We start from the raw sequence: 25,354 nt of genomic DNA, 5'->3' as shown, positions 1-25,354 counted from the left end.
CAGAATTTTCTGCAAACTTGGGAAAGTGCAGTCAAGAACCATGAAAGCCATTGAGACTACCTACTAGAATTCAAACATTGAGACAGGTTAATCAAACACTTGAATCAACTGAATATCAAGCTGAGATTATTCAGGGAGTTTAGATATCACCCTGATCCATTCAGTGTCAGGGTCTGCTACCTCAGTATAGCCATCAGGCCCTGTATGTGATGGTTGAGACTAAGGATAAGACAAAAGTTACAAACAGTAATAAACCACTGAAGACAAGACAAGTAATTTCCAAACAGTGATAACAACTGTTCAAATTAATTATCTCTATAGCTCAGGGGGTATATTAGTGTTTTTCAAGATGCTTTAACAAAAGCATTTTCCTTCATTCATTTCTCTGTTCGCTTAGTCCCTTTATTAATCCGGGGTCGCCACAGTGGAATGAACTGCTAACCTATCCAGCACGTTTTTATGCAGCGGATGCCCTTCCAGCTGCAACCCATCACTGGGAAAACAAACAAAAGCATTTTGCAATCTCTTATTTGTTAACTTTGATGTTTAATTACTAATACCTCTATGAGTGTATACAAATTGAAATGTAGAAATTCTGTATTCATTCTAACATTTCCTTTGCATCTGTGTTTGTGATTTCCAACTGAATACTGTGCTTATCAATTGTTAGATAGCAGCTCTTAGCTGACTATTTAATGAGAGAGAAAGAGAGTTTTGAGCAATCCAGAACGAAAATGCATGTTTACTAAAATTTAAACATACATTAAACATAACATTAACTTCAATAACATAATTTCATTGTAATATCTTTTTACTTAAGCCCGTCCTAAAACATATAAAACAGAGTTGACATGCATTTTCAAAGTAATGCTGTTACAGTCAACAATAGTTTTAGATCTTTCAGGGGTTAACTGCATCCATCAAAGTATTATTTGAAACCCCCATTTATGTTACATATATATTATTAAAAATATATAAATCCAACCATGAAGCTGCTTGTTTGCACAGACTTACATTTTTATTCAGACATGTCTCTGTTACTTTTACAGCCAAAACCAAGCTCATGGTGAGGGCCAGACCAAGATAACAGTGCAGTCACACAGAATCTTATCTTCTAAGACAAAACCTAAGCTATTCCTTATTACCATAATGTTACTGTCAGTTTCTGTGCTTAGTTTTTGCTACTAGACCCTCAATATTTAGAGTTTAGCTTTTAAATGACAATTAAATGCCAAAGGAATACTTTTTTTTCCCCTAAAATCAGTTCTAAAATAATTTTAAACCCAAGAGCTTAGCTGAGCCATTTACTGCATTCTGCTCTCACCTATTTCTTTTTATATCCGAGTTCAACACCAAAAGCAAGAAGAAATTGAGAGGGCAATCTTACCAACAGTGCTTGGCTTCTGCTTGATGAATCTGCAAACCATCCCAAGATGTGCAAACTGTCCAGACCGGTCCAATCCAGTTAGGGTCATAACTTTCTCGGGATTACTCCTGGTGCATCATTGATCAATCGACCTCACCCTGATATTTCTAGGTATCTTGCCTGACTTTTGTGGCCACTACTATCTAATGGATCTCTATTATAATGTTATTTGTTATTTTTATTCAATTATTTCTTTCCCTAATAATCTGACCTACACTATTCTTATGGCATGCCTTTTGTCTGTGATATAGTTAGATAGCAGTGGTGGAACTAGTTACAATCTTGGGTTAATTTAGTCCACTACTAAATAAAAACCAGTCCAAGTTTTATCCCCGAGAATGTCTTAAAACACACCCATCAACTGAGTATTTTAACTCTGGGTGAAGGACGAGGTACACCCCTCAACTACTGTTACACTTATAACTTATCACTATAGGTGTACCGCAAAAATGCACCAGCTCGCTAAGGGATTCCACACAAATCTACCACAAATTACTGTGAATCCACTGGCGCCTTTCATTCACGTCTGAATGAGAAACCAACACTTTCATTCACGTCTGAATGAGAAACCATCACTTTCATTTACGTCTAAATGAGAAACCAACACTTTAATTCACGTCTGAATGAGAAACCAACAGCGTTCCGTTACTACCCACTACTTCACAGACAACCCCTAGTCTATAATTTTTAAATCTTCCTACCTTCATTTTGTTGATTGATCAATGGTGTTACCAGTAAACAAGTGCCCGCATCCTCCACCAAAACTCTAGGGATAGTTTACAGTTTAACCCAAAGAATGACCAGTCTGGTAGATGAAGAAGAGCCGGAGTCAGAGATTTAAATAAATAAATCAAGTTTACTGAAGATAGTTTGCAGTTTCATTCGCAGAAGCCAGCTTCAACACTCGCAATGAGTTCCTAGGCCGCTCTGCTTACAATCACCAATCAATAACAATTATACTCTTACATAACGTCATTAATTGTGTCATACATATTTGGTGTTCTAACCTGATTGGTTAAAACACAGATAAACTAGGAACATTTGTACGTGGGGTTTGTTCGTACAATTCTGAACAATATCTAAACATAAACATCAGACATCCTTTAGACTGATTATAGCTGACTCCAGACCTGTGAAATGGATCAACAATCAAATAGAACACACACACACAAAGTATAATCTGTTTCTTATCCAAGGCTGACTGTACTGTTAGCCGTCTTTATCGAAACTGGTTAAAAACTGGTATAATCTACATTCAGGCAGTTATATTCTTACTACACAAGTTCTATCTTGAATAAAAAGTAGAATCACTTTAAAAGATTTAACCGTAAAAATAGCAAAATCACTTTAGACATTTTAGACAGTATTAACTCCTAGAAATAACAATAGAAACAGTTGTTTCCCGTCCTCAGCCCTCAGTTTCACTCAATGTCTCCGTGACCTCTGACCTAGTTGGGTGGCTCCTGAAAATAGGTATAAAGAGACAGGCAAATGCACTGAACATTCTTATATTAAGCAATGTGTTAACTTATTCATTAATTAAAATCAATTCACAGTTAAATACTGAGAAACAGGATGATGAAAAGGATAAACGTTGGTCCATGATGAGATGGACTGGAAAACAGAAATCCGAATCCTTCATAGGAGACATTAAATAGATCAATGATAACTGCAGAAGGTCTTTCTGCTGTTGTGGCAATGAATGGACACTCAACAATTGAAAAGATTCCTTCCATGCCTTAGAAGCGTGACTTGATCAGTACTTATCTACACAGCATGCTGGCATCAAAGATCCTGTTTCTCATATCGAATCCCTAGTCTTCCACACTTTAGGAAACATAAACATTCAGGACGTGCCATTAGCACAGCCTGCACTAAAAGGTGGCTGGAGATTACGGATGGCAACACAGAGTGCAACGCCAATGTCACCTTGAAAAACCTGCCATGACCCGGATTCGGACCAGGGTTGCTGCGGCCACAACGCAGAGTACTAACCACTATACGATCACGGCGAGCTACGGGACAGCCGTCGTGGCTCTTTTGTGGTTTGTTCCTACCTGTGATATGCCCCTTTCTGTTCAGTGAGAACACGCTGTTGTTTTTCTCCTCCTACCAGCACAACGCTTTTCCCAAGAAATGCAAACAATTGATGACTGCTGCAATTTAAAAAAGAGAGAGGGCGTAGTCGGCAGGATTCGAACCTATGCGGGGTGACCCCAATGGATTTCAAGTCGATCGCCTTAACCACTCGGCCACGACTACAAGACTGTCTGAACTGCCATGTCTTCATGAATAGTACACGTATTGTGCATCCAGATGAAACTTTCATTAAGCGATAGCTCAACGGCAAAAGCTGTGGCTCCACAAAATGAGCCTTACACACCCAAACAGGGACTTGAACCCACGACCCTTAGATTAAAAGTGTGATGCTCTACCGACTGAGCTATCCAGACTCCACAACAGTAAATTACAAGTAGGCAATCTTTAGGGTTGTGGTTGGCGCAGACCTTCACAGAACACTAAAGTTTACCGTGAAATGAGGTTTAAGTTTATGGTTGGTGTAGATGTTGCTAAAACACGACAGGTTACTTTAAGGTTGGGTTTATGGTTGTTGTAGATGTAGACATTAGTACAACACAATAGTTTGGACTTCATGTCATGTAGGAGACATTAAATAGATCAATGATAACTGCAGAAGGTCTTTCTGCTGTTGTGGCAATGAATGGACACTCAACAATTGAAAAGATTCCTTCCATGCCTTAGAAGCATGACTTATATATATATATATATATATATATATATATATATATATATATATATATATATATATATATATATATATATATATATATATATATAAACAGGACTTTACAACTCTGAAATATAAACTTTCTAAAATGTTTGAGGTTATGTAAAAAAAAAATGTGACTACTTGAAATAAGCATAATTGAACAGCCATTGCACCAGCACCTTTAAACATGGCAGCATATGGACGTTTGAAGGAATAGACGTTTAGCTTAAAAGCTGATTTGTAAGACTGGAGTTTAGATTTTCTAACGGAAAAATACAACAATACTGTTGTCAAAAGTACTGGGTTTGGTACCAATCAGTACTGAAATTTAAAAAATAAATATTTCCTGCTAACATTCAAGCACTAATGAGCATGTTCTTAAACACCACTGATTGGTTGTTGTGTTCACATGCTCTACAGAAATGACTGTGATTGGCTGTTTCACCACTCTTCACTGCTGTTCACTAAATGCAAACACAATTACACAGACACTGGAGCATTTTGAAGCGCCTTCGATCAGCTGATTTGACCATAAGCTGACATATGATCAACTGGGGCGTACGCAAGGTTTCACGCTCAGAATCGCTCACGTTTGGATTTACTAACAATGAACTGAATGTGGGAATGTGCGCAGGTTCACGGCAGCTTTTTGGCAGGCGTACGCACATTTTTTGTGCGTGTCTGTTTTATTTCCATTGGCGACTCCTAGAGGCAGTTGTGTTAAATTCTTCTCTACAAAGTGTCTGAGCCTTGCAATGGCAGCTGTATGAGACGGGTTCATCTAGTAGGTATGTAAGATTTCCATACCATACAGTTGACCAGCTAAACATTAAAGCACAATTTGCAGCGGTCGCCTGTTTTCCCAATGTAATCTGAGCGATCTACTGCACGCACATTGCTATAAAGACACTATCTGAAGATGAATTTGCAAGCGTGAATCAGAAACATTTCCATTCAATAAATGTGCAAATAAAATATGATGCACAAACTTATTAATGATTCCTACTAGTCTTTCTCGTGATAAATAGTAGGCAAAATATGATATGTAGCGGGGGGAAAAAAGAAGATAGAGTTCATCAGACGCTGGATTCGAGCCGAGTTCATGCTCGAACGTGTCAAAACATGATCACATGCATCTTACGAGCGCGCCACTGAAACTGTTCAGAGTGTTGCAACAGTTTACAGATATAAAACAGACTATTTTTTTTTAAATGCACTGATTTTTTAAATGCGATGTTCAGACCCAACTGTGTCAACCTCATCAGCTAAACTCTCCCACTCTATTTTTTTTTCTTTTGTTGTTAATTCCGGAGAACAAACTTGCAAATAACACCGCTTTTCTCCGATCTACCTCCGAAAGCAGCACCTCCAATTCACATTCTGTTCAAAGTTTCTCTTTTTGCTTGCTTTTGCCATTGCTTTTTCGTTGGGTTTTGCCATTAGCATAGTCATTAGCATATTCATACGGGGGAGGAGGCAGGGAGGGGTTTTGTGCTCGTGCATGTTGCGCTCAGTTTCACGTTCATTCGGATGTACAAAAGAATATGCGTGACACTCGGCGTACGCAGTGTTTCATACATCTGAATTTTTTTCTGCGTACGCACATTTACAGCTTTGTACGTACGCAATGTTTTAGTAAGATTTCCACGCAAGTCTTCGTACATGAGGCCCCAGGGCTCTAAAAAGCTTCAGTGTCTTTGTATTTGCACTTGGTAAAGATTGGTAAAACAATGACTGTCACGACCAATCAATCATATCTTTTGAGCATGTGAACACAATGGACAATCAGTGCTTTCAATGTTAGCGAAAAAAATTATATTTTGAAATTTCAGTACCTTTTGATATAGAATTTCTATACTTTTTGACAACCCTAAAAATCACAATACAAAAAAAATCAGTTCCTTTAAACACTACAATGTGTATAAAAATAATTTCTGCACTGCAAACAGCAACGTAGCAAAAAACGACCTTACAACCCTGAAATGCAAAAATTCTTAAATGTTAGAAAATACCTAAAAACTGTGACTACTTGAAATTAATGCAATTAAACTTGCCATTGCACCTGCACCTTTAAATATGGCAGCATATTGGCACTTGCAGAGGAACAGATATTTAGCTTAAAAACTGATTTTTAAAAGTCTAAAGTTTCAATTTGAGATTTTACCTACCTAGGGAAAGGCTTTGCAATTAAACATGGCATTGTGCCAGAACCATTCAACATAAAACACGGCAGCATATAAGCACTTACAGAAAAAACAGACGTTTAGCGAAAAAGCTGATTTTTAAGGGTCTGAAGTTTTGGTTTCAGATTCTTCGCTCCCAGCGAAAGCATCACTCGTTAAACAAATTCAAATGTGTTGCTCATAGTCTTTGGGTAGTCCAAATTCAGTGCATAAATCAAAGCAAACAGGAGACATACTGCATGTGGCAAAGTAGGGACATCGTCCATCACTACTTTTCCTTCCAGTATTATGGCCTGTTTTGCATCCACATTGAGGTCATTAGGACATCTGGCAGGCATGTCCTCACAGAAGATGGTCAGCAGGCCAACATCTACTCCACTGAAGTCAGCCTCTACATCCACATCCTATGAATAAAGAAAGAAAAATAAGTTTAATATTTCATATTACACTAATAAAGCATATAGTGGCCAGGAGACCAAAAGCATAGGTGAAAAAAATTACACTTCAATGTACTTAATTTGGTAAGACATTAGTACATGGACCAATTACACTATTAATTGTAGCATATTAGCATGACTTTTAAAGTGATCATACAGGCAAAACTTATTTAAAACCCTTTTTTTCATAACTACTTTTTTTCCCCCCAAGACTGACAATCCTCACCTGAACACTCCATGATACTATTTTATAGGAACTATCAGTTTTTTAAATGAAAGAAACACTGTAATGTAATAAAAAAACTGCACAAGTGTTTTTTTTCTTCCAAAAAAATGAAGAACCAAAAAATGAATGCACTTGGTTTTACTAGATTAAAGCTGCCCAACACCCATATTTTTAATTTTTAAACCAACAGAAAACATACTGAACACCTGTGACATATTTTTAACAATTCACGACAACATATGAATTATACAAATAAATAACATTATAACATAATAAACCAAACTGCACTAAATGTGCTTTTGAAATGTCTTTGTTAAGTGTGCATGTGTTCGCTCAGGGGGGAAAGAGAAATAAAATGTTTTACTTGATGCACCATTTAGGTTTTTGAACATTATTGAGCTAATATACACACATCATTACATGTCATTATTACAATTTTGAAATAACGGTTAACTATGATCTATATAATAATATGTCAATTTAAATTGAAAATAAAGCAGTCAGTCAAGTTTGCATTATTTAGTAAACCAATTTCCAATTTAATAATAAAAATTTTAAAGCAAATGAAGGTTTTATTATTGGCTTTTAGAGCAAGGGTGCAGCCATTTACAATACCACAGCGGGTGACTTCAGAGGGTTGGTTATCATTTTACGGAGCATCTTTTGACAGCATGGCTTTTTACATCCTAATCCAGTGTGTACTTCCAACAGAAATTATATTGCTTTCATGGTATTACATGGCTATTTCACTTATTAGGAACTTAGTAGTATACTTATTATTATTTCACTTATTAGAATCTTCCTCTTTTTCAAAACAAGTATGTTCAAAAATTAAAGCAATGCATGCATTACCTCACTGGCCTATGAAGCAAACTAACCCTGTGATGTCACATACTGTGAATTTTGCAAGAAGGCAGCACTCTTGCTCCAAAAGCCATAATAAAACTTTCCTTTTACTTAAAAAATAATTACATTTGCTTTATTTTAGTTGTTTTATAAAAGGGGAAATTGATTTCAGTAAATAAAGTAAATTTGAATGATTGCCTCATTACCACTCTAAAAAGCAGAAACAATAATACTACACAGCAAATTCATTGGTGTTAAATTTCAATTGTTGAGGTAATTCAGAGTAAAGTGTTAAAATTCCAGAGTTAGATCGGCGTTAGAAGCTGATTTGCCTCCTTGTCACACAGAGTAACATGTATCTGCCTTTGTAGAAAACCCTTGTATTTGAGAAACTAATCAGAGTGTCTGAAATCTCGCCACACCCTCATTCACCTGGCCCTTAAATTAGTCAATTAGTTTAGTTCACTAGACAGAAGGAATGACCACAAATAAGTGAATTCAGACACCTGCTGTTGAACACCTGCTGTTAACAAGCACAATCACTGAATGAATAAGAAATTGAAGGAAGAAATAAAACTACAGACACAGCCTCACACCAAACCAACTGAATTAAAACAGAGGATTAAACAACTCCATTAAATAATAGTATAAGCAGCTTTACTGATCACAGTTTGACTTCATTTCTGTAAGAATATTTGACAATTAACAGAGGTTTATATTTTTTTTATTAAAAATATTTCATTTGACCTCACCACCATGGAGATCAGAGGCTGCTTAGTTGAGCTCTTGAAGCTTTACGCTTATACACTAATATTTCTCTGACTGTTATAGTTGTGTTTCTTAAACTCATCAGCTATAGCAAGAAAGATCAAGAGAAACTATACTGTTTATGCGTAATTGTTATAGATATAATTTCAGGTGTTTAATAGATTGATTCATAAAAATATTAAAAATAATTGTAATAAAACTGCATGGGACAATACTTCTGGCAGTCTGCTGCTCTTCATAGAAGATACAACAAAAAGTTAGGATGCAATTAATAATTAGTGTCATGCACTAAACATTCGCGCTTCAGCTTGCTCATATGAAACACAGACATTAAGAATCAGGATATGAACCTCAACCGTGGTTGCTAAAAAAAAAAAAAGCTGCATAGTTCATGCCGCAATGCATGCTGGGTGCCAGCATAGTACAAAGCTCCCAGCATGCATTGCAGCATGAATAAATTATGCAGCTTTATGTTCTTACAATCTCTTTATTTTCCTTTATTTTGTGTTGTTTTTGGGAGGTGATATTTCAGTAGAGTGTTTTTTTTTTACTTGATTTTGATTTTTTTTTGTTTGTCACCATCATTGAGATTCAAAGACTAATTGTTGATGTCTGTGTGTTTTTAAGTTCTGCCATAGATCAAACATTCTCATTGTAAATATTGTTTTTATTTTATTGGAGCTTCAGTGGTTCCATTTATGTATAATATTTATTTCTCACACATAACTTATATGATATAGAATTAGAAATCAAGCAGAAGAGGATGGCTATGTTATCATAAATAATCTCTTTAGACTGACACTTTAATTTTCTTTAGGCTTTCCATGCTATATGTATTAATAGTGTAATTAGCACTATCTATAGCAGCCAAATAAAAGACATTTATAGCAAGAAGTTGAAGAGCCTGACTAAAGCAGACTCTGTCCTCCATCATGGTGACTTCAAATGAACAACAGAAATTTCATTAAGAGCTTTTGTTCACATGACAGAAATAAAGTCAAAGGTCAGTAATGATTAGTTGTTTAATGTGATGAGTTTTTTTTTAAGATGTTGATAAATAACATTTTTTATTGTATAATTTGTTTTATTTTTATTGATTATTATTTTATTTAGAGTTTTTTTCTCTCAGTTGATTTCATCTTTGGTTTTGGCTTGTGTTTTTCTGTCCTTCAGTGATTCTGCTTGTTAACAGTTGTTCATCAACAATTCTCAATCATCCTTTAATTAGACACTTAATTGTCTCATTAACTTCATCATTGTCTGAGTGTTCAGCCCTCTGTAGTGAGGACACTAGTGAGGATTTTGCTCTGGAATTTAAGGCTTACGTGTGTTCGAATGAAAAATACAGACTATGGGATTTGTTTTTAACAGAAATATTCTGGAAACTGAATTTATGAATGTAAAATGTTGAAAACAGCAGATTACTGGCAACCAGTGCTGCCAGTATTTTGACATACATTTAACAGATATTTTACACAATAAGAGTTTGCTAATTAACACTCTGGGTGTTAAAAATTTTAACACTTTCAAAAGTGTTATTTTAACACTTATAGTGGTTCCCATATAAACACTGAGGGAGTGTTAATTTTAACTCTAAGGTAGTTAAATCTACCAAATCTAAAATTTGCAGTGTGAGTTCGATAAAAAATACAGACTGTTGAATGTGCTTTTAACAGAAATATTCTGTAAACTGAATTTATGAATGTTAAAACAGCAGATTACTGGCGACTACAGCTGCTGGTATTTTTCCGTAAAATCTAAAAATGAAAAAAAAGAAAGAAAAACAGCAAAACGGTTTTTGTGTCACCATTGTGGAGGATAATAGCGTCTCTGTTCAAGTTCAAGATGAACTGAGAGTATTTGATGTTATGCTGTATCTTCTTTTCTTTAAAGGTAACTGTGTAGTTACTAATGCTGTCAAAATCTGTTTGCTAGTTGCAATCACACATGAAAACATTATTGCATCTAAAGACCTTAAATTTTTGTGCACTAAGCTATGATTTTGTAAAATGAACAATGTATTAGTTCATGAAATATGGTTAATTTTTGTAAATTTATACAGTTATATAAAACTTCCATGTTTTTCACAAAAAGGTTCTGGCAACCACAGCTGCTGGTATTTTTTCGGAAATTTAACAGATATTTTACACAATAAGAGTTTGCTAATTAACACTCTCTTGGTGTTGACAATGTTAACACTTTCAAAAGTGTTGTTTTTAACACTTATAGTGGTTCCCATATAAACTCTGAGGGAGTGTTAATTTTAACTCTAAGGTAGTTAAATCTACTATCTAAAATTTGCTGTGCACCCTAGTCCCAAGCGAAAAGGCAAGGGAACCCTTTCAAGATGGTCTCTGATCCTGCAAGACTACCGCAGGATTAGGCAACTCGTACTGGGCAACAGCTTGGTAATGGGAGGTACATCCATGCAGCTGGTTGAGGTAAACCAGAATACCCTGATTCAGTGGTTTAATAACAGACAGAAGAAACAGGAGCTGTCTGTGCTGCTTCAGGGTATTCAGTTGCCTCAACACCTCCCAGAAGCCCAGGAGCCTCTCCCAGTTGCCAAAAGTCTTCGGACAGAGCCAGACCAACCAGGAGAGCAGCACCAGTATGTGTTGCCAGAGAGCACAGCAGGTCAGGCAAGGCAGAGGCAGACATCTGTTGGACGACCCCCACTTAGACCCAAGGCACCAGTACAGACCCAGGTCATATTTACACCACCAGCACCTGGAGCATCCCTGCAGATGGTACCCAACATATACATCCCAGCTACACCAGGGTACCAGGGTATGCCGATGTTTCAGGGTGTACCAATGCTCCAGGCTGTGCCAATGGTCCAGGGAATCCCTATGGCCCAGAGTATCCCGATAATGCAAGGAGTGCAGATGGCCCAGGGTATCCCAATGGTGCAGGGGATGCCACTCAGACGGCCACCACTTCAGCCAACAATGTCCAGTACCAGCTCACAGCCTGCTGCATCACCGTCCACATCTGGAGCCATTCCCAAAAGACCGTACCGTAGAACTGTTCAAGTGAACACTTGTAAAAAGTGTGGGCAGTTCAAAACAAATGCCACAGGCCATAGCCAACTCAGGGGCAGGGTGTACTGCCCACAGACTGAAACTTTAACTAAAGAAGAGTGGCTAGAGGAAATGAAAAGGACCAACCCAAAATAATGTGTTTGTTTGTTTGTTTGTGTATGTATATAGTGTAATAGTTCTTCAGTTTATTCAATTTCACTTGCTGTTAGTTTATATTTTTATTTAACATTTTCTTTAAATAGTGTATTTATTTTGTTGACATTTTATTTAACTTTTATATTATTTATGTGTGTGTGTGTGTGTATAGTGTTTACAGTTTATAACCATAATAATTCAATTTATTCTATTTCACTTGTTTTTTTGCACAGTTTACTTTTTAATAATTTATTTTGTTAACATTTTATTTAACTTATTTATTATTTATATATGTGTGTGTATTTATATAGTTTATAACCATAATAGTTCTACAGTTTATTCTATTTCACTTGTTGTTGGTTTCTATTTTATTGCGCATTTTATTTAAATAGTGTATTTATTTTGTTAACATTTTATTTAATTTATTATTTATACGTGTGTGTGTGTGTGTGTGTGTGTGTGTGTGTGTGTGTGTGTGTGTGTGTGTGTGTGTGTACAGAGTGTATAAAGTTTACAACCATAATAGATCTTCAATTTATACTATTTCACTTGTTGGTTTCTATTTTATTTCACATTTTATAAAAATAATTTATTTTGTTAACATTTTATTTAACTGTTTATTATTTATGTGTATGTCTATAGTTTATACACTTTATAACCACAATAGTTCTTCAATTACCTTGTTTGATTCTGTTTTATTGCACTTTTTATTTTAAGTTTATTTATTTTGTTGACATTTTATTTAACTTATTTATTATTTATATGTGTGTGTATGTATAAAGTGTATACAGGTTACAACCATAATAGTTAAATTTATTCTATTTCACTTATTGTTGGTTTCTAAATTTATTTAATATTTTATTTAATTTGTTAATTTTGTATTTATTCTGTTAATATTTAACATTTAATTTTTAAGAATTTTTATTCCATGTTCATTACTGTTTTGTTGACCATTGTTAAATAAATATTGCATTAATAAATGTCCTTGACTTTTAAGTCCACTTTGTGTCGGTTTCTGTTTGTATTTAACGTTTTATTAACATTGTTTATTTATATTGTTAATACTGTATTATTAATAACTAATTTATTATTTTTTACATTTTCTACTCTATATTCATTGTTGACAATTGTTAGATAAATAATGCATATATAAATAACTGACTACTTGACTTTTAAATCCATATACACTATGCACACTATATACACACACACATATATATATATATATATGTATATATGTGTGTGTGTGTGTGTGTGTGTGTGTGTGTACACTATATGACATTTCTATAGATCATTTGTACATCAAAATACAGAACAATAATAACCATAAGCATAACAATGCTACAACAACTACTAAATAGTGACGCATTCAAGGTAGTATGCTTTATTTTTCATGAAAGAATGTCAAAAAACACAAGAATAAAGCGCTTAGGCATATTTTATTTACCTTGGAGCATTACACATTTAAACAGTTAGTTTATTGAGTAATAATTAACCAATAACAATAAAGCGTCTAGCTGGATTCGAACCCCGGTCTTGGTGAGCACCTGCAATAGAAATCAATGTAACTCAAATTGCGTTGAGTTAACACAGAACAGTATCACTATGCGTGACGTAAAGCAGGTGCAGGGAAGGCGTGTCCGGGAAGCTTAGAATTCGCCCTTTCCTTTCTTCGTTTTTTCCCCCTCTTCTTCCCTTTTTCTCTTTCTTTCTTCCCCCCTTTCTTCCCTTCTTTCCCTTCTTTGTTGGACGATTGTTCCCCAGCTTGAACGCAGCGCCTTAGACCGCTCGGCCACGCTACCTTACAAAGCTGCTTTCCCTGAGCAGTTTCGACACCAACTTGTTTCAAGTAGCGCAACAGCTCTGGGAAATCAGTTCAATTTAGCCATGCCTAGCTGGAGCTTCTCCACAAAGAAAGAGACCTCCTTAATACCAGCTTAGGAAGCACTCCCGCCTTCCTGTCAACCACAGTTCTGTCTCTATTTGAGCACACCTCAAGGCATTTAAAGTCTTCTCCTTACGGCAGCCAGCTGCGATGCATTTAAGCACCTGATTACAAGGTAACTGTTATTTCACAAAAGAGTGAAAGTTACTGATTCCATCACAGCAGACCCCACATTGTTGTTGATATTATATTCAAATCCAGTTATAGAGTATTACTACTCTAATTGTGAATCTTTACTGTTCCTGTTTCAATAGGGTGCTCTTGCTAAAAGGAGCAATGACAAAGAGAGACTTCCAGTGCAGACTTTGTTAAGATGCTGCAATCTAATTGTGGGAAAGACACTTGCTCCTGAGCAGATTCGAGCTTGGGGATGTGTTGCTGTCACACCAACGAGTCTGCGGTGAGTTTCAAAGAACACATTATACTGACTAGTTGACGACTTAAATTTACTCTCTCACTTCCAGCGTTCACTGCGAACGCTCACACACTCAAGCAGTTTGGCCGTGTTTAAAACCACATCTGGCAGCGTTGGGATTCGAACCCACGCCCCAGAAGAGACTGGAGCCTAAATCCAGCGCCTTAGACCCCTCGGCCACGCTACCCTCCATGAATTCATGCAGTGGTCCCTTTTCTGCCCAATTTTACGGAAGCAGAACAGCAGAGAGGACGCAGAGCTTCCTAGTGAAGCCCTTCAACTTTGGCCAAGGAGTCTACATTTGGATGTGAGCGGGAGCATGCAGTATCTCTTCGCAAGTCTGTTTGCTCAAGCAGAGAGGTCATTCTCCAGCATCCTAAAAGGACTGCCTGGCAGCGGTGGGATTCGAACCCACGCCCCCGAAGAGACTGGAGCCTTAATCCAGCGCCTTAGACCGCTCGGCCACACTACCTTACAAAGCTGCTTTCCCTGAGCAGTTTCGACACCAACTTGTTTCAAGTAGCGCAACAGCTCTGGGAAATCAGTTCAATTTAGCCATGCCTAGCTGGAGCTCCTCCACAAAGAAAGAGACCTCCTTAATACCAGCTTAGGAAGCACTCCCGCCTTCCTGTCAACCACAGTTCTGTCTCTATTTGAGCACACCTCAAGGCATTTAAAGTCTTCTCCTTACGGCAGCCAGCTGCGATGCATTTAAGCACCTGATTACAAGGTAACTGTTATTTCACAAAAGAGTGAAAGTTACTGATTCCATCACAGCAGACCCCACATTGTTGTTGTTATTATATTCAAATCCAGTTATAGAGTATTACTACTCTAATTGTGAATCTTTACTGTTCCTGTTTCAATAGGGTGCTCTTGCTAAAAGGAGCAATGGCAAAGAGAGACTTCCAGTGCAGACTTTGTTAAGATGCTGCAATCTAATTGTGGGAAAGACACTTGCTCCTGAGCAGATTCGAGCTTGGGGATGTGTTGCTGTCACACCAACGAGTCTGCGGTGAGTTTCAAAGAACACATTATACTGACTAGTTGACGACTTAAATTTACTCTCTCACTTCCAGCGTTCACTGCGAACGCTCACACACTCAAGCAGTTTGGCCGTGTTTAAAACCACATCTGGCAGCGGTGGGATTCGAACCCACGCCCCCGAAGAGACTGGAGCCTAAATCCAGCGCTTTAGACCCCTCGGCCACGCTACCCTCGATGAATTCATGCAGTGGTCCCTTTTCTGCCCAATTTTACGGAAGCAGAACAGCAGAGAGGACGCAGAGCTTCCTAGTGAAGCCCTTCAACTTTGGCCAAGGAGTCTACATTTGGATGTGAGCGGAAGCATGCAGTATCTCTTCGCAAGTCTATTTGCTCAAGCAGAGAGGTCATTCTCAAGCATCCTAAAAGTACTGCCTGGCAGCGGTGGGATTCGAACCCACGCCCCCGAAGAGACTGGAGCCTTAATCCAGTGCTTTAGACCGCTCAGCCACGCTTCCTTACAAAGCTGTGTTCCCTGAGCAGTTTCGACACCAACTTGTTTCAAGTAGTGCAACAGCTCTGGGAAATCAGTTCAATTTAGCCATGCCTAGCTGGAGCTCCTCCACAAAGAAAGAGACCTCCTTAATACCAGCTTAGGAAGCACTCCCGCCTTCCTGTCAACCACAGTTCTGTCTCTATTTGAGCACACATCAAGGCATTTAAAGTCTTCTCCTTACGGCAGCCAGCTGCGATGCATTTAAGCACCTGATTACAAGGTAACTGTTATTTCACAAAAGAGTGAAAGTTACTGATTCCATCACAGCAGACCCCACATTGTTGTTGTTATTATATTCAAATCCAGTTATAGAGTATTACTACTCTAATTGTGAATCTTTACTGTTCCTGTTTCAATAGGGTGCTCTTGCTAAAAGGAGCAATGGCAAAGAGAGACTTCCAGTGCAGACTTTGTTAAGATGCTGCAATCTAATTGTGGGAAAGACACTTGCTCCTGAGCAGATTCGAGCTTGGGGATGTGTTGCTGTCACACCAACGAGTCTGCGGTGAGTTTCAAAGAACACATTATACTGACTAGTTGACGACTTAAATTTACTCTCTCACTTCCAGCGTTCACTGCGAACGCTCACACACTCAAGCAGTTTGGCCGTGTTTAAAATCACATCTGGCAGCGGTGGGATTCAAACCCACACCCCTGAAGAGACTGGAGCCTAAATCCAGCGCCTTAGACCCCTCGGCCACGCTACACTCGATGAATTCATGCAGTGGTCCCTTTTCTGCCCAATTTTACGGAAGCAGAACAGCAGAGAGGACGCAGAGCTTCCTAGTGAAGCCCTTCAACTTTGGCCAAGGAGTCTACATTTGGATGTGAGCGGGAGCATGCAGTATCTCTTCGCATGTCTGTTTGCTCAAGCAGAGAGGTCATTCTCAAGCATCCTAAAATGACTGCCTGGCAGCAGTGGGATTCGAACCCACGCCCCCGAAGAGACTGGAGCCTTAATCCAGCGCCTTAGACCGCTCGGCCACGCTACCTTACAAAGCTGCTTTCCCTTAGCAGTTTCGACACCAACTTGTTTCAAGTAGCGCAACAGCTCTGGGAAATCAGTTCAATTTAGCCATGCCTAGCTGGAGCTCCTCCACAAAGAAAGAGACCTCCTTAATACCAGCTTAGGAAGCACTCCCGCCTTCCTGTCAACCACAGTTCTGTCTCTATTTGAGCACACCTCAAGGCATTTAAAGTCTTCTCCTTACGGCAGCCAGCTGCGATGCATTTAAGCACCTGATTACAAGGTAACTGTTATTTCACAAAAGAGTGAAAGTTACTGATTCCATCACAGCAGACCCCACATTGTTGTTGTTATTATATTCAAATCCAGTTATAGAGTATTACTACTCTAATTGTGAATCTTTACTGTTCCTGTTTCAATAGGGTGCTCTTGCTAAAAGGAGCAATGGCAAAGAGAGACTTCCAGTGCAGACTTTGTTAAGATGCTGCAATCTAATCGTGGGAAAGACACTTGCTCCTGAGCAGATTCGAGCTTTTTTTTTTTTTTTTTTTCTTTATTAAAAAATACATCATCAACAATCATGACATTTATACATACAAATATTTAAAAGATAAAATATTTAAAAATCTCCAGGTAAGAAAACTTTAAAACCAGTCCAAGTTTGTACAATATATGGATTATTTTTTGTAATATATTTTTCAAAAATGTCCATCTTTTCATACATTTTGCAATAGTCATATATAACCATTATTTCCTCAGTCACAATCTGTTTATACAACAAAACCAATGGAATTTCTTTTTTCTTTTGTTTCATAATATTTCTTCTTTTCCATATTGTATATCTTGCAAGAGTCAACATATAATTGAGAGCAAACTTATTTTTTGTTTTCCCATTAAAACCAAATAAAAACAGTGTATCCCATTCTTCTAAAATAATGTTTTCATCATACAGAAAATTGCATACCATTGTTTTCAACATCTTCATAAAATCACTCAACTTTTTACAATTTAAAAATAGGTGTAACACACCTTCCTTTTTTTCCAAACACACAAATCATCTTGTGATACCCCAATCTTTTTAAAGATAATCTCTGTCATTATGCAGTTGTGTCTTAACATAAAATCTAAGTTTTCCAATGCTGGACTTTTTAAAATTGATCTTACATTTTTCCATATATTTGAAGTATCAAAGTTTTCAAATAACTTTTCCCAAAATTCTCTTGATTTAGGTTTTTTAAACACAGTATTACACAAACATGTATAAAACATCTTGATAGGACAATCATTGATACTAATTTTATCTTCATCCATTTTTAAAAAAACTTTTATTTTTCTATTTTCAGTTTCTTTTTCATTCTCTTCAATAGTTTTGATCCAGTGATCTGGTAATGCTAATCTTAACTTCTTGTATTGATCTTCAATTTTTTCTTTATCATCTACATCTTCTATTTCCTCCAGTGTATCTATTATTGCTTGAGTCGGTAAAAACCCAGGTTTTATTTCATATAAAATGTCTTTTACTTGTCTAAAACCCACTGCATACCAGTTCTCATAAAACATTTGCTTTTTGCTTTTATTGTTCTGATTTAAAAATAGGGGTTGCTGTAAATAAAGTTTTCTCCCTTCAATCTCAGTTTGTATATTATTATAAAAGCATTTCCATGTTCTCAACAACTCCTTATAAAACTCAAGAATATTTTCTATCATGCGGTCTTTAAATGCCATCCATAAGAAATCATCTCCTATTTGTCCACATTTATTAATAAAATAACTCATTATGCTTTTCCATGGAATATTGTCTTCATTTAAAAACTTTTTTAATGTTTTAATTCTCATGCTTTTCATTCTTATCCATGGATCTATAAGTCCTAGTCCTCCCTCATCCACCTTTCCAATGATAGTGTTATATGCAATTTTAGATGGTTTATCATCCCATAAAAACTTTAAAATCATAGTTTTTATTTTCTTATACACCCACGTAGGTAGACTAACAACACTTAAAACATACCACATCTTAGATAAAAAAAGAGAATTTAATACCAGTACTTTTCCTTTTAAAAACAATACTCTCTGTTTCCAAAAACATAATCTTTTTTCCATTTTATTTATAAGTTCATCCCAAATTATTTCTCTAGTTTTAATTTCATCATATCCCAGTGTAATGCCTAAGATCTTTATGTAATTTTTTTGTTCTTTATATTCCCAATTTCCTTGTGGAACGTCTACTTTTCCCATCTTCATATATTCAGTTTTTTCTTTATTTACTTTTGCTCCCGATCCTCGACAATATTTATCAAATATTTCCATAGCTTTTCCAACACTTTTAAAATCTTTTAAAAATAGAGTGGTATCATCAGCATACTGGAAAATTTTCTGTTCTGTTCTATTGATTTCTATTTTAAACCCTTTAATTTCCTTTTCTCCATTTATAGCTAAGCCTAAAGGTTCAGCAACTAATGTGTATAATAACGCTGATAAAGGACATCCTTGTCTTATAGATCTAGAAATCTCAATGTAGTCGGTTAAAAATCCATTTATTTTAAAACAACTAAAAATATCTGTATAAAAACATTTTATCCACTTAATAAAATTCTCACCAAAGCCAAATTTCTGGATTATGTCAAATAAATAGCTATGCTCAACTCTATCAAAAGCCTTTTCTAGATCTATGCTGAATAAAAATCCTTCATCTTTTTTTTCTTTTATATACCAGATTAAATCTCTGATGCTTGTTACTGTGTCTGCTATATCTCTTCCTATAACACCATAAGCCTGGTTAGTAGTAATAAGAGTGGGAACTACCTTTTTAAGTCTGTTTGCTAAAATCTTTGCTAATATTTTATAATCTGTGTTAAGCATACTTAAAGGTCTATAATTTTGCAAATCATCTTTATCACCTTTATTTTTATAGATTATTTTAATCATTCCTTTCTTCATACTCTCACTCAACTGTCCTTTTTTAAAAATAGCAATAAAAAGATCTTTTAAAATTGGAATTAAAACATCTTTAAAAGTTTTATAAAATTCGGATGACAAACCATCTAAACCAGGGATTTTCCCATTACTTAATTGTGTTATAGCTTTGTTTATCTCATCTTCAGTTATATCACTATCACACAGTTTTTTATCCTCTTCACTTACTTTAACCTTTATTTGATTTAATAAAAAATCCTTATCTTCTTCATGAACTCCTTTTGCTTTAAACAAAGTTTCATAGAAATCTTTAACGGTTCTTAAAATACTTTCTTTATCTTTGACAGTTTTCTCTTTTGTTGAGAGATTCTTTATCAAATCTGCTTTTTGTCGTGTTTTTTCTAGATCATAAAAGAACTTTGTACTTCTTTCTCCTTCCACTGTATTTTTTATCTTACTTCTTATTCTAGCTCCCATACATTTTTCCTCTTCTAGTTTTTTCAGTTTCTCTTCTAATATCACTATTCTCCTAATATCCATATTTCCTTCTGTTATCTTTTCCATTTCATTCTCCCATTCTTTGTTTAATTGTCTTTCTTTAGCTCTTTTGGCTTTCTGCATTTTCTTTGAACATTCTATTGAAAATCTTTTGGCCTCTAATTTTACATTGTCCCACCACACACTTATTTCTTCATCATATAACTCATCATTCACACTATTAATAATAAAGTTTTCCATTTCAATTTTATAAAAATCATTCTTTAAAAGCTCTGTATTAAACACCCATACACCTGGTCCTCTTTCAACTCCACTGAAATCCATCATTACATACAGAAAATCATGGTCACTACAGCTAAAAATCTTGTAAAAAATATTTGAAATAAAAGATTCTAAATTTCTTGTACATAAAACATAGTCTAATCTACTTTGTTTTAAAACTGTATTCACCCACTGCCTTCTTGAGTATTCTCTTTTGGCTCTATTTCTCTCTCTCTCCATACATCTACATATTTATGTTTTTCAATCATGTGTTTCAGTTCTCTTCTTCCAACATCTGCTCTATACACCATATGATCATCTACATCTATTCTTTCTAAAACAGTATTAAAATCTCCTAAAACAATAACATTATTCCATCCACTCATTAAAACACTTAGATCTTTAAAAAAGTTACTCTTTCTAAGTCTTCATTTGGAGCATGTATGTTACATATTGTTATTTCTTCATCCTTATTCATAATTTTAATAGTTAAAATCCTTCCATAATTATCTTTAAATAAAACATCAAATGTATATCCTATTCCCCTTCTAATTAGTATTGCCATGCCTTTTTTCTTATTTGGGTCATTATTATACAACATTTCCCCATCCCAACATTTTTTTAAATCATTAACAATGTTTTCATTCCATCCAGTCTCTTGTATACATATAACATCACATTTTTTTGTTAAAGCAATTACATTTTCAAACTTCACTTTGGATGACAGCCCTCTTACATTAATTGAAACCAAACATAAGTTGTTCATTAGAAATATAAAAGAAAACAAGCCATCCAAACAAAAGAAAATCCAAATGAAACAAACCATCAATCATTTGTAGTTTTTTTTTTATGATCTAAAATCTTAGATCAGTTCTGTCAGTTTTTAGTTTTGCTTTTGCTTCCTTTCGTAATTTCTGTTTCTTAAGCACTTGCTGAATATTTAATTGTACAGTTTTTCTGCGTCTTCTGTTTATGCTGTCTATTGTTCTGTCTTTAGTCCCAATATTTATTTCTTCATTATCATCATCATCGCTTACCTCTTCCTCAATTCTGCTTTCTGTATTTTCACCTGCTGCTCCTTGTTCTTCTTCCATATCGTGTCCATCGTCTTTCATTAGATGTTGTGTCTCAGTCTCCGCTGTATCTCCTTCATCTTCTTCACTCATGGCCTGCTCCTCTTCTTGTTCATTCAAATCATCCGGTGGTAATTCCTGTACTTCCTCTTCCCATTCTTCATTGCTTGATTTCTCCATTTGTTTATTTGTTTCCATAACTCCAGTCTCTTCCTCATCCGATTCACATCTGCACCACAATATTGTCTTTTTGCAGCCTTGGCACCGTGGGGCTTTACAGTCCCGCGCAAAATGCCCCTGCTCCAGACATTCTCTACACACAAATTGTGGGCAGTCTTTTTTTTCATGTTCAGCACTTCCACATAATCTGCATGTTTTTATCTGCTGATCATGTATCACTCTAAAATATTTTGGTCCTTCCTCTGTATCAAACTTTACATTGTAAGGAAGACTCATAACTTCTTTTGGAAATTTCACTCTGATAAACCTTGTTCCATCAGCCACAGTTGTTCCTGGATGATATCTTCTTCTCAGTGGGAGAATTGGAGAAACTCCCCAGTCCACCAGCTTTTGGATGATTTCACTATCTTGAATATAGTTGGGTAAGTTCAAAAAAGAAACCATTCTCTCAGTTGCGCAGAGTTTTGATACTTCACAAAATTGTTGGTTAATCATTAGTCCATCCATTAAGTGATCACAGTCCGTTTCATTTTCCATAGTAAGTTCATAGTCAAAATTGGATTTTTTCCTCAGTCCAAACAATTTTCCAATTCCAGTCTTATCTTCCACAGCCTTTATAATCATCGTTACAGTGATATTTTCAGGATCTTTCACAGTCATTGTCAGAGTTGTTTCTTTTTTATATTGTCGCTGAAATCTAGCTTGACTTTTCAGTTTGTTTATCATCTCATTTCTATGACTTGATTGTTGGCTGTTTTCCAAGTGTTCAGCATTTGCTTTACCTTTAGTTTGTTGCATTTCTCCACTTCCTTCTCTACTTGTGTCTGATTTAGTTTTCCTCCTTCTTGCCACAACAGTTGCCCATGTGTCATTATCGTCGATGCCGTTGTTTGAATCTCTTGAATTGTTGTTTTCAGGAGTAGCTTTGTCCATGCTTCCATAGTCCATTTTTAGTTCCAGTTCCTTTACCAAAGTGTCCATCCTTTCAAAACGTTTTAACCCCAAACAGATAACACTGTCTGGGGTTTAACTAAAACTAAACAAAATTAATACAATTTAGAACAAAATTTAAGCAAAATCAAGAAAAAAAACAATAAAGCAAATCAAAATGGGAGAGCCTTTCTCTCCCTACTGCCACCTCACACTTCCTTGAAAGCAATGACTCAGTCAAACTCAAGGGGGCGTTGCCAGGGTGGTATGGCCGTAAGCGAAATAGGCCGTCAAGAGTTGGCTATTTAAAACAGGCGCAGCACCAGGGAACGAGCGCAGCTCAGCTGGCATCGACACAGCACCGACAGAGAAACAATGCCCTTGAAGGCGAGAAAAAATAATGGCAGCGAAGCTGTGACACAGGGAAGTCTATCAGCTGCCAAATGAAGGACTTCGAAAAGCTTACAGCACCTGGTATTCCCAGGCGGTCTCCCATCCAAGTACTAACCAGGCCCGACCCCGCTTTACTTCCGAGTTCAGATGAGATCGGGCATTTCCAGGGTGAAAATCAGTCCTTAGAGCTGTATTAATAAATCGCAGTCCAATAAAGGAATTAACTTTTTGGCAAATTCTTACTTTATCCGGTGAAATGAGGATAAATTGAAATATGTGTACTAATTAGGGATGTAACGGTATTGTAAATACCGTCATACCGCAATATTAATTTTTTTCGATATTACCGAAGTCGCATGACTCTGTAAAACTATAGGTCTTCTGAGAAAATTTGCTCAGGCGAATGAAGTGAACGGGAGGTAGCGAAAACTACAATTGCCATCAGCCCATGCTTGACCATCATCCCTTGCGGTCTGTTGTCGCTACAGATCCAGTAATGCGGAAATGGAGTGTGCTGCTAGAAGCGGGGATGAAAAGAGCTGGAAAACTCTAAGGCCCCGTTTGCTACGGTTACGCCAACCGTCCACACTACGCCGGAGTTCTCGAGCGCCGAAAACGGAGCGTTTCGAAAACGCTGGAGAAGCCGTTTTCATTCTGAAACGCTGCTTTTCCGTCTCAGTGTGGATGATGGAAAACGGAGACATCTGAAAACGGAAGCGGGGCTGCAGACGTTCGCCTCTCTGATTGGGGCTTTTCCTGAATATTAAGTAGCCTAACACACACAGTTCAGTCCTGCATTATCTCCGTGTAAGTTCAGACTTCGCAAGTTTGATCATGGCTGCATTCTCTTCTTCTCAGTTTGATATGGAAAAGCAGACTATACCGAGGACACGGGTAAATCTTCAAAGGGAACAGTGTACTTTATAACTTCATTCACATCACCCTGTCTTCGTTGTTTCACTTTGTCAACAATAAAATGTAAACATGATTTAAGGAACTGCCTATTTTCATTTTAATATAGCAACTTAGACAGCAGACATGTTGAGGCGTCTTGCTGCATATATGAGCGTCATCTTCACTGTGTGGATATTTATAACAAAACGGAGCCGATAACAACTGCCTCCTTTCAATTTCAGTGAAAATACGAAACACACCCTCTCTTTTGCTGAGTATCAGTTTTAAGAATCGATAATGGCCATTTTAAAAGTATAACATACAATAAGTTTATACATTATAGGAAATAAAGGCAAGCAATCAGTCAATATACAGAATGTAGGCTACGTGGTTACATTAATCATTAACTTATCTTTGCGCTCAGCCAAAACACGTTACCTGAGAACAAGTAATAGATTCCAATGACCAAAGTCAGGGAATATGTCGTTAGATAAAGACAACAAGATAAATGAAATATCCCGTTTAATAAATATAGTGAGATTAGATCCAGCGGGAGATGCTTGATGAGAAGTCCGACTAGCAGAGCTCTCATCTGGGTAGATGGGCTGAGTGTGATTAAATGTTGAATGTGATGAGTTTTCAACAATACTAAATTGAAACTTTATTTTTTACATGGTTTAATATTTTTTTTGTTATTAAAATTGAAGTTCCTGTTTCAAAGCTTACAGATAGATGGCTAATTTGTATGTCATTGACACTTTTGGCACTTTTTTGGAGTATTTTCATAAGTTTTGTTTTTTCCTGTAAATGATTCAATAAATACCGTACCGTGACATTCATACCGAGGTATTACCGTACCGTGAAATTCTGATACCGTTACATCCCTAGTACTAATATAATGGAATACCTGTCAAATTCACGATTTCTATATCACTCTATGGTCTTCTCACACACACGCGATTGCAAAATGGCGTCAGCGCACTGTAAACGCAATGCAACATGCGGTCTGACTTTAACACACTCTTAAACACACTAACACACTAAATAACAACTATTTTGCAGGTACAACTTGATTTAGTACAACTAAAATCACTTTTAAACTGTTTAGGAATCATAACATACTGTATTTTAATCTTTTTGTTCAAATTTGCTCCTCTATTATTCTGCCAACCGGTCTCGTCTCTACTCTGTCTCTCTCTCCCAGCAAGCTGGGAGGGGCGGAGCTAACAACCCGCTCCTATGATTGGTTGTTACTTTACCTCAAACTACATTTGTATACATGAATTTTATTTCGTTTATCATATTTATAAAGACTTGTAGATATAATAATAATATGATTATTCTGCTCTAAATATTATTATAAATAAAAATTTTACTATTTCACTAGGGTTACTTATGTTTCTGCAACTATTTTTGGTAAGATGACTTTCAGCTTTGCCTGATTTATACTTCTGCGTCAAGTGACCAGCGTAACCCACGGCGCAGGCAA

The 25,354-nt window shown here is 36.4% G+C and overlaps 2 protein-coding genes, 6 non-coding genes and 1 pseudogene across 9 annotated transcripts in view; 1 reads left to right on the top strand and 8 right to left on the bottom strand.

Moving 5' to 3' along the window:
- Nucleotides 1–25,354, bottom strand: part of LOC100537530 (uncharacterized) — an 858,077-nt gene that overhangs the window by 208,514 nt on the left and 624,209 nt on the right. The window lies entirely within an intron of this gene.
- Nucleotides 1–25,354, top strand: part of LOC137491106 (uncharacterized) — a 1,257,671-nt gene that overhangs the window by 1,204,832 nt on the left and 27,485 nt on the right. The gene's annotated exons all lie outside the window — the stretch shown is intronic.
- On the bottom strand, nt 3,607–3,688 carry trnas-uga (transfer RNA serine (anticodon UGA)). The gene has a single exon. It is a non-coding gene; the product is annotated as a tRNA-Ser (tRNA).
- On the bottom strand, nt 14,322–14,403 carry trnal-uag (transfer RNA leucine (anticodon UAG)). The gene has a single exon. It is a non-coding gene; the product is annotated as a tRNA-Leu (tRNA).
- Nucleotides 14,607–14,688, bottom strand: trnal-aag (transfer RNA leucine (anticodon AAG)). The gene has a single exon. It is a non-coding gene; the product is annotated as a tRNA-Leu (tRNA).
- Nucleotides 15,352–15,433, bottom strand: trnal-uag (transfer RNA leucine (anticodon UAG)). The gene has a single exon. It is a non-coding gene; the product is annotated as a tRNA-Leu (tRNA).
- Nucleotides 15,637–15,718, bottom strand: trnal-aag (transfer RNA leucine (anticodon AAG)). Its single transcript has one exon. It is a non-coding gene; the product is annotated as a tRNA-Leu (tRNA).
- Nucleotides 16,667–16,748, bottom strand: trnal-aag (transfer RNA leucine (anticodon AAG)). The gene has a single exon. It is a non-coding gene; the product is annotated as a tRNA-Leu (tRNA).
- On the bottom strand, nt 23,038–23,158 carry LOC137494167 (5S ribosomal RNA; annotated as a pseudogene).

This window comes from Danio rerio, chromosome 4, assembly GCF_049306965.1.
Source record: "Danio rerio strain Tuebingen ecotype United States chromosome 4, GRCz12tu, whole genome shotgun sequence".
NCBI lineage: Eukaryota > Metazoa > Chordata > Actinopteri > Cypriniformes > Danionidae > Danio > Danio rerio.
This window is presented reverse-complemented; position numbering and strand designations above follow the sequence as displayed.